At 43.0% G+C, this 13489-nt stretch overlaps 1 pseudogene; it reads right to left on the minus strand.

Moving 5' to 3' along the window:
- Nucleotides 1-8755: 8755 nt before the first annotated feature.
- LOC136319375 (frizzled-5-like) overlaps nucleotides 8756-13489 on the minus strand; it is a 29963-nt pseudogene continuing 25229 nt past the window's right edge.

Raw genomic sequence — 13489 nt, forward strand, 5'->3', positions numbered from 1 at the left:
TAAAGATTTGTAGTTGGAAATGAAAACATTGGTAGTCTAAGTGAGAGAGAGAACATCTTGAAGGGCTGGCTTACATGTTTTCAGGAGTATGTGCTCACACTCAAAAGGAACATGGGTGGGGTAAAGGAGTGGTTCATGATGTAGTTCTGTCTCTCTCGTTCATCTGAGGAAGATGTCTGGTGGGGAAGATAATAGTATAATTTCTCCATCATGTCCCCTCAACTTTTTACTTCTCCCAGGAAGAAATACAAATGGCCAACAGATATATGAAAAAATGCTCATCCCCATTAGTTATTAGTGAAATGCAAATCAAAACTGCAATGAGATACCACCTCACACCTGTTAGATTAGCAATTATCAACAAGACAGGTAATAGCAAATGTTTGAGAGGCTGTGGAGAAAAAGGAACCCTCATTTACTGTTGGTGGGACTGTAAAGTAGTACAACCATTATGGAAGAAAGTATGGTGGTTCCTCAAGAAACTGAAAATAGAACTAACTTATGACCCAGCAATCGCTCTACAGGGTATATACCCCCAAAACTCAGAAACATTGATACATAAAAACACATGCAGCCTCATGTTTATTGCAGCATTGTTCACAGTGGCCAAGACATGGAAACAACCAAAAAGCCCTTCAATAGAAGACTGGATAAAGAAGATGTGGCACATATACACTATGGAATACTACTCAGCCATAAGAAATGATGACATCAGATCATTTACAACAAAATGGTGGGATCTTGGTAACATTATACAGAGTGAAATATGTAAATCAGAAAATACTAAGAACTACATGATTCCATACATTGGTGGGACATAAAATCGAGACTAAGAGTCGTGGACAAGAATGTGGTGGTTACCAGGGACGGGGGGATGGCAGGGCGTGGGAGGAAAAAAGGGAGAGGGGAAGGGGAGGAGGAGGGGCAAAAAGGAAACTAGATAGAGGGTGATGGAGGACAATCTGACTTTGGGTGATGGGCATGCAACAGAATTGAATGACAAGATAACCTGGACATGTTTTCTTTGTATATATGTACCCTGATTTATTGATATCACCCCATTAACATTAATAAAAATTTATTTATAAAAAAATTTTTTTATAAAGAAATGTACCTTAGAAACCCGGAAACTTATCTTTGTAAAAGATAATTTTCAGTAGCATCAAATAATGTAAATATTATAAATAAACTTAATAGAGATGTTAAAATCTCTATTAAGAAAATTAAATAACTTTACATTTTAAATTAATTAAAATGACAAATATTTTCAAATTCATTTCTTCAGATGCTCTGAAGCAGTATGGGGCTGGTGACTACTGTATAAGATAGCACAACTTTAGAACTTCATGGTTACAGGAAACTGAAAATGTATTTTCAGCCCTGCCCGGGTAACTCAGTTGGTTAGACCATCATCCCAATATGGCAAGGTTGAGGGTTCAGTCCCTGGACAGGGCACATACAAGAATCAACCAATAAATGCACGAATATGTGGAAAAACAAATTGATATTTCTCTTCCTTCCTTTCTCTCTCTAAAATCAGTAAATAAATTTTTTTTAAAAATGTATTTTCAGAGTTGATTGCAGAGAAGTATGGCATGGTGATCAAGACTTTTGAGCCTAGAAATAGTTTACATTTAGATATAATTCTGTACTAGGAAGGTAGGAAGGAACATACAAGTTCTGTGAGAGTGTGGCTGTATTTTTCTTTAATGAATGGTTAGTATTGAATCACTATTGTTTTTTAAACCCAATTATTTGTATTTAAAAGACTCAAAGACATGTCACCCAATAAAAATTACCTTAAGAGGCACGTGGACACCAGTAGAAGACTGCTGTCGTAAGAGTACTTACGTAGTTTTCTTCCCTAGATACTTACTATTGCATTTTTTTTCTCCTTTCAGGAAAAGGCAATTCCAGATGATTACTTTAAAAATGATCCAAAATATAAGTTTGTTTCCCAATTTGTTCATACTCTTTTTAGTGCTACATAACTAAGAGCTGAATATGCTATATTGACTCTGGTAAGATAGTTCTTTCACTTTTCTGTCTTATACACAGAGTATAATCTTCTTTCAAATAAAAGTAGGTTCCTAAAATGATCATCAGAACATTATTAAGAAAAACCTATCAAAGAAAGTAAAATATGCATATTTGAGTTTAATAATCATTGTGATTTAAAATGTTGTCATTGGTTTTCTTATCACAAACAATTGCTTAGAGGCAGAAGGAGGGCTTTCTGGTTCTTCCCTCCACACCTCAGGAGACACATGCACATGCAGTGTGCACACACACATGGTGTGCTGGTGGGGGGGCAGGATGGGGCAGCAACAGAATCATCTGGTCCCCTGGCAGATTATTCAGTGTAGGACTAAGCTGCATCCCAGGCTGTGTTCCCCAGGCACTTCTAATGTGTGCCCTGACTGCACACTGTAGCCCAGAATTATCTATTCCTTGGCAGGTAGGTGTTAATCCATCTCTGCTGTCCTCTCATGGTTGCCTGTGACGTTGCCCAGAGGTATCCTGCCAGTAGTACCTGAGAAGGCTTTGCTAGTTGCCTGCTAAGCTACAGCTGTGTAAGGATCTTTGTGTCATCCATTAGAATTCCAATGGTAAGATTTTATTATTTGGAATAAAAGCCCTATTCTGGTACAAAGTGGTTAGGATTATATTATTCCTCCCTACAGCAAACCTAAAGGGAAAGTCAATGGCTTGGTCTCGAGGGAGAGAAGACTGAGATCAGGGCCTCCTTCTTTAGTATCCAGTTAAAATTTCGAAGAGGCAGCTTGTGCTTCTGATTAGAGATTCCCCTTCCCCAATTGGGCACTGGCTGGGACACAGGCCTTTTCAAGGAGCTACCAACCATGTGGAATGCTGAGCACATTCTGGAGAAAGGCAGGAGTGGAATTTCCATATGAAGAGCTGGGTAATACAGGAAAGAAAACAGCTGGGTTGGAAGAGGGGGAGTTGTTTGTGGACACGTTAAGCTTGATGTACCTGTGACAGCAGAGTACCAATGTCTGGTAATCATCTGAATATATGAAATTAGAGCATGAATCTGAGCTAGAGGTATGGAATCAAGAGCTGTTCAAATGCATAGAAAGCATTGAATACAAAGTGGATAGAAGATAGAATAATGACAAAGAGTAGGTAATTCGGTGGTTAATTATGGAACAAGTAACTTCTTGGCAGCATTTCGCATATTGACCACACTCTTTCTTGAATCTCACTTCCCTTAGCTTCTCTGATTTTTCTCCAGTTTTCCCATCCCTCTAGCCACTCCTGAGAGCTTGTCCCTGAGTGCTGACAGTACACATTTAAATGCTGAGGATAGAGGAGAGAATATGTTCATAGAGTTCTTGCCTTTATGAAGCTTATGTCTAGTTAAGATAATATAAGTATTTTTTCTTATGAGTGTTTTTAAAAAGATAAAGCAGCCCCGGCTGAATTGCTCAGTTGGTGAGAGCATCATCCAGAAGCGCAGAGGTTGCCTATTTGATCCTGGTCAGGGCACATACAGAAACAGACTGATGTTCCTCTCTCTCTCTCTCTCTCTCTCCCTTCCTGGCCCTCCCACTCTCTCACTCCCTCCCTTTCACCTTTCCTCTCTCTCTAAAATAAAAACTATATATATGTAAAATTTTTATTTATATATAAATATATATATTTGTGTGGATGTGTGTGTGTGTGTGTGTGTCTGTGTGTGTGTGACAGAGACATATTCAGAGAGAAGGACAGACAGGAACAGACAGACAGGAAGGGAGAGAGATGAGAAGCATCAATTCTTTGTTGTGGCACCTTAGTTTTTCATTGATTGCTTTCTTATATGTGCCTTAACTGGGAGGGCAGGGGGCTCCAGTAGACTGAGTGACCCCGTACTCAACCCAGAGACCTTGGGCTCAAGCTGGTGAGCCGTGCTCAAATCAGATGAACCCGCGCTCTAGCTGGTGACCTCAGGGCTTTGAACCTGGGTCCTCCACATCCCAGTCCCATGCTCTATCCACTGCGCCACTGCATGATCAGGCTAATTTTTTTTTTTTCAGTGACAGAGAGAGAGTCAGAGAGAGGGATAGACGGAGACAGACAGACAGGAACGGAGAGAGATGAGAAGCATCAATTATCAGTTTTCCATTGCGACACCTTAGTTGTTCATTGATTACTTTCTCATATGTGCCTTGACTGTGGGCCTTCAGCAGGCTGAGTGACCCCTAGAGACTTTGGGTCCAAGCTGGTGAGCTTTGATCAAACCAGATGAGCCTGCGCTCAAGCTGGCAACCTCGTGGTCTCGAACCTGGGTCCTCCGCATCCCAGTCTAACACTCTATCCCCTGCGCCACCACCTGGTCAGGCAGGCTAAATATTTTTTTAGAAAGAAGATAAAGCAGAATGAAGTGATGAAGTGATTAGAGGGGCTTGCTATTTTAGATAGAATGATCAGGAAGAGCCTCTGCAAAGAGGTAACATTTGAACGGAGACCTGACTGAACTGAGGAAGAAGCTCTGCATTACAGGCAGAGGGGTAAGTGCAAAACCTAAGACAGGAACATGCTGTGTGTGTTCAAGGGACAGTGAGGTCTGGCCAGTGAGAGAGAGTGTGAAGCCAGGGAAAGAATGTAGGACACACGGGCACAGAAGGGCAATGTCCTAGCCTAGAGAGCCTTGTAGCTTGCAGGCCATGTGCGTAAGTTAACATTTTGTTTGATGGGAAACCTTTGGCAGATACTGAGCAGGGGAGTGAAATGCTCTTAATTAAAGAGGTTATTCTGGCTGCTTTGGGGAGAACAGACTAGTTGGGAGCCAGGAGCCAATATCAGTGATACAGGTGAGAAGTGACAAATAGCGGTCAGACTGCCAATGACATAGAGATAACAAGTATTGTTAACAGATTGAAGCAGGCTAACTCAAAAGGAGGGTTTTGGCCCCAGCAACTAGGTAAATGGCAGTGTCCCTCGTGTTTTTAGGGAAGGCCTAAGAAGTGGAGTTGGTATGTGTGCGAGAAGGCACCTTAGTTAGCAACAGCAGTTGGAGTAGAGTGATAGTGGCGAGCAGACTAATGTGGGCTAAGGAGAGAGTGGGGGATGAGACCAGCATCAGGGCAGTTAATTCTGAGCGAGGTGGGAGGAAGCATTCTGGGAGTTGTGGAGGGTGTGGTGGCAACAACATAAACAGTCACATTGGGGAAAATATCTGGCAGATGGAGGATTCTTCAAAAAGAGGTGATGTGGGAGCAGTGTTGTGCATAAGTAGAATGGGACTGATTTAGTGATAGATGAGTCAGCTTTGGTGAGGAGAGAAATCTCAATCCTACTGACACCGGAGGCCAGGTGGTGTGAATGAAAGAGTAACGGCACACACCAAGTCTGCTGTAAAGATGACAGGAAGTTGAGAGAAAGCCAAGATTGTCTAAGTGCCTTTATTATTTCTATAGACAATTGAACCATATAAGGAGTTTGTTCGTAGGATACCTGAGAGCACTGTGTTTTGGGGAATGGGTGCAGAATTTCACTAAGAACATATAATGTTCAATAACCATTTGTTTTGGAAATCACAGTTGAGTTTGGAGAACATCGGCAAATCTGAGCTGTCGATCTGATGACCTTCAGACAGTGAACATACTCTCTCTACAACTGAACTTTTTTCTGTTTGTCAAGTGGCATATATACTCTTCTGCAAAGCACCCTTTGAGGTAACAAGCAATCAAAGCTTACCTCTATAATCTTTATTCAGCTGTTAACTTTGCCTAGTTCTTTGTAGAATAGACATTTAGTACATGTAAAAAAAAAAAAAGTCATGAAATATCACGAGTTACCTGGCAGGTTTAGAGGAGTATCTAACACAGACTGGCAGTTCTGTTACCACCTGAAACCAACAGAATTGACTACAGCTTCAGATTATGTAAGACAGAGATGAATTTCTTAAAACTATAAGGAGGTGTGAACATTAAGGGATATGAGAAAGGCTGTCCTTTGTAGGCATGTGTGTTCCCCACACCCAGACAGGAATACTGCATGGTACAGACAGACCAGCCTCAAGCCCAGCTGTTTGTATTGCTGTCCTGCTGTCCCTCACAGCAGCCACTGGGAGGCTCCGTTGACCAGTCCTTTTGTGGCACAAGCAAAAGATAAAAACTGGTGGTTATTGTGAAAAGATCTGTGTTCAGGATTTACATATGCAAGTATTAGGTAAAATCACCATATAACTACCACCCAGGTATGAAACACTGCATGTGATAGTATTTATTGAACAACTTGAATCTACACTGGGCCTGTATATGCTGCCCTTTACAAGTGGAAAGGTAATAACACAATGCATTTCTTCAGCAGGACCTTTACTAAGATGTACATTCATTCCTGTGTCCAAAAGAAGGGCTAACTGTGACTTGGCCTCTGACTTTGACTGGCCAAGCAGCCTCTGTAGAAACTAAAAAAAAAAAGGCATGTTTAAAAAATAGATGAAATCTGCCATTCCTAACAGTTCTTATAGCACTTAAACTGAACTAAAGTCAAAGATTGGTGCTCTACTTTTGCAGGTTTATCTAGAAAGAGTTGGAACTTCTGCCCTAGGAACTGGAAGAGGCTTGTTCTGGGAGCCACTCACTTTGCCTGCAAGGTTTGTGGAGATGAGGCTGTGTGGAATGTGGGCTGCTGCCAGTTCTTCAAGGGCGGTATGGTTGAGCCTGCTAGATAAAAACGCTGCCTCTGATAGGAGTGTTCTACCCCCTCTCACCACCTTACAGACACTGTAGGTGACCCGTGCTTTACCGCTCCGTTTTAGACCCTGAGCAAACAGCTGAGCTCTTGTTAAAAATTTAAGATAACAGACATCCTTTCCGCGGGAATTTATTTCTGTTCTCACAAGGCGTTTCTGCTCCCCACAGAGCAGGCCCTACTTCTCCAAACACTCTGCTCGCCTCTATAAAGCCTCCTTTTTAGTCTCCAAAACGAGACTTCAGGAACAGAAACTGAAACGGTGACAGACTAGGCGAGATGCAGGTCGGGCCGGGGCCCGCGGAGCCCACTGCCCGCTCGTGTGCGGCCCGGGTAGGCCCGGTTCACTCCACCACGCCGGCCCGAAGCAACCGGTTGCGGCGTCCTCTAGACGCTCCGCCACCGCGCAGCAGCCAACTGGGCCCTCCGAAGTTCGGACTGGAGCACCCCCGGTCTCCCCTGCGGGTTCGCGCCCCAGGCCGGGAGCGAGCGGTGGGGAGGGGGGGCTGGTCGGCGGGGTCTGGGGGGGGGCACCGGGCGCGCGGGGAGGGGCGCGTTGCGGGCCCAGCACGCAGGGAACTTGAGCGCCCGCCGGTGCCACCGCCCGGACACTTTCCTTTCACGCCCCTGGGGCTGATGCGTGCTGAGCTGCCCTCAAGGGGCTATCCACTACCACCGCTGCCGCTGCCCGCCGCGGAGAGGCGCCCAGGCGCGCTCCTGCAGCCCGGCCGGCCAGCGCGCAGGGCCGCGGGGGCGAGCGAGGCCCGGCGCGGGCGCCGTGCTCCCCCCTCCCCCCACCGCCCCCTCTCCCAACCTGCCCCTGGCCCTTGGCGCCTCAGCCAGCGCCTCAGCCCTTTGGCTCCCAGCGGTTTCATTGGCAAAGTTGCGCTGCCCCATCGAGGGGGCTCCGTGCGGTCCCCCGCCCCAGGCCGCCGCCGCCCCCTCAGGCTGCTGCCCGGGAAGGCCCAGCCAGCAACCCCTCTTTTTTTTTTTTTTTTTCCCTTAAGTTGGAAACGGGGAGACAGTCAGACTCCCGCATGGGCTCCACCGGGATCCACTGGGCATGCCTACCAGGGGGCGATGCTCTGCCCATCTAGGGAGTCTCTCTGCAGCAATCAGAGCCATTCTAGTGCCTGAGGTAGAGGCCATAGAGCCATCCTCAGCGCCCGGGCAAACTTTGCTCCTTGGCAGCAGGAGAGGAAGAGAGACAGAGAGAGGAAGGAGAGGGGGAGGGGTGGAGAAGCAGATGGGCGCTTCTCCTGTGTGCCCTGGCCGGGAATCGAACCCGGGACTCCTGCACACCAGCCCGATGGCGTTTTTTTTTACCTGTAGGGAGTTTTCGCGCGCACGCTCCTTCATCGCTCACTTTTTTACCGTCTCGCGCTCATTTTCTCTCTTCCTTTCTTTTCGTTCCCCAGTATGGGCGTTTTTTCCTCTCACAGCGCCCACGCTGGCTCGCTCGCGTCCTCCTTCCTGCTGGGCTTGGCGGAGCGGCGGCCGGCAGCTCTCCCCGCGCCCCTCTACCCCCGCTCTGGAGGAGGGGGCAGTGGCGCTCCGTGCTCCGACTCATTCCAATATGGCAAGCTGTCCGCAGACTGATGTGCTGGGGGTCCAGGGCCACCAGCCCACAACTTGCAGTGGACACCCCCAAGGCCTTGGCGCGGGGAACACGGCGGCCTCTCCTACTCCTGACAGTACTGCGGTCCCACACGTACCAGCCCCAACGGGGAGACGCGCCCCTGGGGACCCAGCATCCATCCCGTCCCTGCTCCAGCCCACAAGGGAACGGCCCCCGCACCTCACCTCGGGTTGTGGACGGAGCCCAGAAAACCGAGTGGCATCCCTGGGTCAATCCTGGCTTATGGGCCGGGAGGAAGCTTGTGCTGTGGTCCGCACGTGACCGCCCAGGCCCAGGCAAGATAGCATTACCAAAGAAACAGATGGAGCTGCAGCCCGATCCCAGATGGGCACATGTGGGTGCTGGAGGGGACTCTGTCCGAGCGCTTGGCACATGTCTGGAGTCTGGAGCGTCCTATGAGACCTGAAAGGGCACTCATGTGCCCCCCTCTGCTAAGTCACATTTGAGTACCCGGAGCACCCGATGTCTCCAGGTTTCCGCAGGAGGCGCCCTGGAAATCCGAGTTTTCCTGCCACTCAGGGCCCCAACAAGGGGCACAAGATGGATGCTGAATTTGGGAAGGAGAGCTGAGAGTCCGAGTCAGAACAGAAGCTCAAAGGTGGCTAAACTGACCCTAAACCGGAGGTGCCCAGGGGCGGTTGTTCCCATAGCTCGCTCCTTACCCAGGGACAGCAGGTGCAGGTGGAATATGACCATCCCTACCTGCTCCAGAAAGTTCCCTCCTGAAGGGAGCCCCCGCAACGCGGGGACCCAGAAGTCCCGGTACTCTCGGGCCTTGGAGTGGGTTCAAGGGCAGAAGTCTGGAAAAGTGTGCTGATGGCTTCCACCTTTCAGGAAGGAGAAATCACCCACTGCAAGGAGGTCTGGGTTGTCAGATGGGCACAGGCCACTTCCTCACCACCGCGCTGGGAAATATAAATATTACCGCACTTTACAAACTTGCTCCAAGTCCAGATTTTTTATTATTGAAAATACAATATAACATCCATAGAGAAAACAAATTGTAAAAAGAATAAAATGAATCCATAATACTATGGAATGCAACTTTTTATATACAAAACCTTTCTATATACATGTGTGTACATTGTTACAATCACATCTTCTCATTTGTGATTGCTGTTAACCTTTTTTCTTTTGTTCATGAGATTCATTTTTAAGACGTGCAGGTATCCTCATCAATTCACTTAGTTTCCTAATAAGTTCCTACAGAGGAACCCCCATAAGGATGACATCTGACTTCTCAACAGAAACATCAGAGGCCAAAAGGGAATGGCAAGAAATATTCAAAGTAATGCAAAACAAGAGCCCGCAACCAAGACTTCTCTAGCCAGCAAGGCTAACATTTAAATTTGAAGGAGAAATAAAAAGCTTCCCAGACAGCCTGGCCTGTGGTGGCGCAGTGGATAAAGCGTCGACCTGGAATGCTGAGGTCGCCGGTTCAAAACCCTGGGCTTGCCTGGTCAAGGCACATATGGGAGTTGAAGCCTACTGCTCCTCCCCCCTTCTCTCTCTCTCTCTCTCTCTCTCTCCTCTAAAATAAATAAATAAAAATTAAAAAAAAAGGTTCCCAGACAAAAAAAAAACAAAAACCAAAAACAAAAAAATTCAAAGAATTCATTACAACCAAACAAATGCTACAAGAAATGTGAATGGGCCTGCTGTAAACTGAACAAAGGGGGAGGGGAATCTAGTAAAAGGGAATGTAGATTTAAAGAATAAAATGGCAATAAACAACTACATATCAATAATAACCTTAAATGTAAATGGATTTAATGCTTCAATCAAAAGACATAGGGTAACTGCATAAATAAGAAAACAGGACCCATACATATGCTGCCTACAAGAGACCCACCTCAAAACAAAAGGTACACATAGACAGAAAGTAAAGGGATGAAAAAAATATTTCATACAAATGGAAATGAAAAAGAACTGGGGTAGCAATACTTATATCTGACAAAATAGACTTTAAAAAAAAGAGTATGTCAGAAATCCAACGGAAGATATAACTATTATAAATATCTATGAACCTGATATAGGAGCACCTAAAAATAGCTCAGTACTTGAGAATCAGCCCAAGATGGGCATGCCAGGTGGATTACAGTCAGAGTGCATGGGGAGTGTGCCTCACTATCTCCCCTCTCACCTAAAAAAAAAAAAAAAAGCTAATTTAATTTTTGAAATAATCATAAATTCACATGACGTGGAAGAAATAGTCCAGAGAGGTCTCATGTACCCATCACCCAGCTTCTCCCAACAGAAGCACAGTATTATCAAAACCAGGACATCAACTGGAGCACTACACTCAACCTGACTGCAGACCCTACTCAGATTTACTACTTTTCATGCATGCATTTCTGTATGTTTTTATGGATACTTAGGGCATTTTATCCCTGGTATAGGTGTGTATAGTCATCACTGCAATCAGACAGGAAGGGTTCTGTCACCACAGCAGTTTTCTCATGTTCCCTTTATTGTCACATCCGTCCTCCCTTTCTAACGCCTGGCATGTCTGCTTTGCTGAACTGTCTACAAAAACAACAAACAGAAAAATATATTTACTCATATCAGAAATGAATGCTAATTTCTAATTTCCTTAATGTACAAAAAGGTCCATAAAAGTAATACCTCAAAAAAAAAAACCACCTTGAACAGTTTCACTTTAAAAATACAAATAATCTATAAGTAAAAGTACATAATGCTACTCTTTAAAGTTGCAATTATCTATTAAATTGTGTTGAAAAGTATGTAGGAAAATGAAAACATTCTCTATTGTTGATGGAAATATTAAAAATATTAAATGTACATATTCCCTCTTAACTTTACTTTTATAAGTATATTTTATATTTAAATACATATATATACACATATACACACAAAATATGTTCATTGTTGCATTTTATAAAAATATTTTAAGCAAATCATCACAAATAAGCTATTTATCATTACATTACTGAGTAAATATATATTTTTTTACAGTGGAATACTAAAAAGCTACTTTAAAAATGAAACAGTGTCCCTGGTCAGTTTGATCAGTGGTTAGAGCATCAGCCTGGCATATGAACGTCCCAGGTTCAATCCCTGGTCAGGGCACAAATAAGAAGCAATCATCTGCTTCTCTTTACTTCTGTCCCCCTTTTCTCTCTCACTCTCTCTCATAGCCAGTGGTTTGATTAGTTCAAGTGTCAACTCCAGGTCCTAAGAATAGCTCGGTTGATTCCAGCATCGGCCATAGATGAGGGGTGCCAGGTAGATCCTGGTCTGGGTGCATGTGGGAGTCTATCTCCCCTCCTCTCACTTACAATTAAACAAACAAATAAATAAGAAATAGGGAAAAAGCTCCAAATAGTTTAAGTGAAAATTACCTTATATATACTATATTCCCATTTATGTAAAAATTTCATACAAACCTTGGATATAGTTATCCATCCATTTTTATTTATTTTTTAAAGGCTCTGCTCATTGTATTTCAAGTTTTAAAAAGCCCACAATAAATGTGGAGGTTTGGATATCTGATTTTCTGTTTCTGTGATTTTAATTAGCAACTGACTCTAGCCTAAATTTTATTGGTTTTCTATCCTTTTGTTGGATTGCTAACATTAAACATCTCTGACTGTTGTATTGATGTAATGAACATATCGGCTAACTGAATTGTTTTCGAGGACATTATTCCGAAGTTGTGAAGGTTGCCATTCAGATAGAATTTCTCTCCAAAATTAAAATAAGCATATGCCCCACATCAATGAAAATATGTTTTGCTTTAGTAAAATTAGATTTAGATTTGAGGGACAGGATTTCAATTTTTTTATCAATGATAATAACACGAAATAAATACTAAAAGGCATACTTGCTCAAATCATAATATTTAACAAATGGGACTATGAATTAGATCACTTTATTGTTGCAAGTATTTGACAAATAAAAACACATTTTTAAATAGACTGTTAACAAATAAACAGAAGATGAAACCTGAGTGTTTTCAGTCAAGCATGTTTTACTCTTTCATTTGAGGTTTTAAGTTAGTAAAATGAAACTTCAATCACATTAAATTATATACTAGTCAATAATCTGATTTATTATTCGTAAAGCCAAATAAATGCAGTATCATAGACACTGATTAAAGAGATTTTATGAAATGACTTCATGCATGGCGTTCGCGTTAATTCAAAAAAAAAAAGAGAAAGTATCTTCAAAGCATATTTCTCATTTAATCTTGTATTTTAAAAGCTATATTTAATAGTGGTTTGAAGAAATAGCACATGTGTGGGGATTAATCGTAGTTGTCTTACTTGGAGGGCTAGAAATGCATAACAGCCTGCATGAGTTCCTAGGGAAAGTCTTGTTCAGACACATGAAACTAAGGTAGAACTGCCTGTTCTCTTCTTCAATGGAGGTAAATGTGGTTTATCTCCACTAAAGGAACTTCCATGAAGCCTCCCGCTAGACCCCTTCACATCTGATTCAACCTTTAATATCTATATACACTATATAGGTATGAATTTAATGCCAAAGTAGTTTCTGATAAGTAAAAACTATGCACATTATAATCTTTCAGCATTAGATAAACTTACTGAATGAAAATTAATATGTAAATAAAGTACTGCTATTTTCAGAATTATTTCATTTGTGAGCACAATAGAGACCATGCTGTTCTGAAATGATTACTTTAAAGGCAATGAAATAGATGTTCATTACAGATTATAGAACAGTGTTCACAAAAGTAGGATCCCAGAGTTCTTATGAATTAATATACATAAAAACATTTCATTTACTATATACTATATTACTATTACCCAGTTGTTGTAATACTTTAATTTACTGTTTATATTTTATCAAATGGATGTTCTACATTTTTTTCTAGAAAACAAATAAAACCTCAAACTAATAAAGTACGCATAAATGAAGAATGAACAAAAAATCTACTTAAGATAGCATTGTATTTCTTAGAAATAATATTCTCATTCCATGCTTAACTGAAACAGATCTTAGTGAAGTCAACACTGTTCACAATTTTACTCAAATATTCAGCATCATCAACAGTATGGACCAATTCTGTGTGTGTGTGTGTGTGTGTGTGTGTGTCTGTCAGAGACAGAGAGAGAGGCAGACAGAGGGACAGATAGGGACAGACAGGCAGGAAGGGAGAGAGAT

The sequence above is a fragment of the Saccopteryx bilineata genome, chromosome 1 (genome assembly GCF_036850765.1).
Source record: "Saccopteryx bilineata isolate mSacBil1 chromosome 1, mSacBil1_pri_phased_curated, whole genome shotgun sequence".
Lineage (NCBI taxonomy): Eukaryota > Metazoa > Chordata > Mammalia > Chiroptera > Emballonuridae > Saccopteryx > Saccopteryx bilineata.